Below are 1,857 nucleotides of genomic sequence, written 5' to 3'. Positions count from 1 at the left end.
CGTTCCCCCTCGCAATGTTAAAAAACGAACAGAGGAAAGATCTCTTTTCTTTCCAGCTGTTGTCTTCGAGATTACCCAGCGACACCTGACGAAAGTTCAATACCTGTATATACCTCAAAATACAGAACGAAGGGACTAGGGATTGTAGTGCCTTGCCCCCATTCGTTACGCTCCCTCCCTACGACACGTTCGCTACTCGAAAGTGTGAGTACGCTGCAAAAAGCGCCTGCTTCTTTTCATTTCAGCAAGAACTAGAAGTCTGTTGTGTGACAACGAGACCCTTTGGTTGGATTACGAGCCTTACAGAGAAGCTGACTTGTATTTCGGCGAGTGATCGATTGTCTGAATTCGCTGAAGCTGCATGCATAAGACGGACTATAGTTATGCATATGAATGCTTGTTAATGTACAAATTTAGTGTTATGGCACCAGGAACCAAATATTCAATGTTTGAAATCTCTTTACTGCCTAAGAAACCGTAGCGCTTGTGTTGTGCAGGTAATCTTAACACATTTTTGTTTATATCACTGTAAAGCTACAAGGCTATCCTTACAATGATGCTTGCTTGGACAGCCCTGTGACACGTTGCCAACATTCCTGTGAATGTTTACCACCTCACTGCGGGCTAGTTGGTATGGATCTTTGATTGTATACTAGAACATGCAAAAGGCGGACTTAAGTGGATGTCATTGTTTGGTTATGCAGGAGACAGTGACTACCCACTGGAGTCATGGCTGCTTACACCAATGCCAAGTCATCCCAGACCCAACTTGCTGTCCCTTCTCTGCTATCACCTTGCAGCCTGGCACAGTTGGCTGTGGTCACTAGCTGTGTGGTAAACATACTTAAACCGAAAAGCGTAGCGTTACAGCAAGGTAATAAATATCCATGACGCTTATTGGAATCAGAAAATGGCACCAAAGATTTTTTACTGCCACATATACTCAGTAGAAGCACTTATTTCTTGGCCGCTGTATTTCACTCGAGTGTTTTTATTGAGAAAGAGACATCATACATACCAGCACACTTACCTTGATGTACAATGACCATACAACATTGACACGTATATTGCAGAATAATTATCGGGCTCAAAGAAGCCGCTCCCTTTCAACATATTGAAGCTACCTATACAAATAGGTACTGTATGCATGGTGCAGTGTGCAAAACGCTTACATATCAGAAGTAAAAATGCCAGCTGGATGGTATACTACTAGAGATCTTGCTCGCAGTGCTAAATGCTGTAACAGCTGTTAGGAGAATGGTGTACAAATACTAGGCTGCAGTGCCCACAATGATTGCTGAATGATTACAAAATTCTAGTGAAAATAAAATAAGCATCACACATACATTATTAAGGCAATTTGTGAGCAGATGTTATGTACACTAATAAAACGTGTAAAACTGCAAGGGGACTGCTGAGCAGCTTTAAGACAGTAGAGGCAGCTAAGACATCAGCGTTCAAAAATATTTTTCACCATAAACATGGTAGAACGAGGGAAATAAGATGGCTACTCAATACAAAACAGCACTAAACAAGGGTTGAGGAGGAACCTTGGTTTGCTAGCCAAAATGCCTCGGCGGCAGCTTTTCAATGGAGGCGAAAAGCAAGACGCCCGTGTGCTGTGCGATGTCAGTGCACGTTAAAGAACCCCAGGTGGTCGAAATTTCCGGAGTCCTCACTACGGCGTCTCTCATAGCCTGAGTTGCTTTGGGACGTTAAACCCCACAAACCAACCAACCAACCAAAATCGAAATGTGGGCTCGGCTTTCAAACTGAGGCTCCCCTCAACCCGTGTTCAGCGCTCTTTCATACACCATAACCATGTGATAAGCACCTCTTTACTTAATTGTCACCTAC

General features: G+C 43.3%; 1 long non-coding RNA gene across 1 annotated transcript in view; it reads left to right on the top strand.

The window, feature by feature from the left end:
* Positions 1 to 1,338, top strand: part of LOC146207410 (uncharacterized) — a 2,293-nt gene extending 955 nt beyond the window's left edge. Inside the window, exon 3 of the long non-coding RNA XR_014703345.1 lies at positions 705 to 1,338. This is a non-coding gene — a long non-coding RNA (uncharacterized LOC146207410). The remainder of the gene's footprint in view (positions 1 to 704) is intronic.
* Positions 1,339 to 1,857: the final 519 nt, after the last annotated feature.

The sequence above is a fragment of the Amblyomma maculatum genome, chromosome 1, assembly GCF_055883805.1.
Source record: "Amblyomma maculatum isolate TAMU_Amacu chromosome 1, ASM5588380v1, whole genome shotgun sequence".
NCBI classification, from domain to species: Eukaryota; Metazoa; Arthropoda; class Arachnida; order Ixodida; family Ixodidae; genus Amblyomma; species Amblyomma maculatum.
Note: the sequence above shows the minus strand (reverse complement) of the source record. Positions and strands in the feature narration are given on the sequence as shown.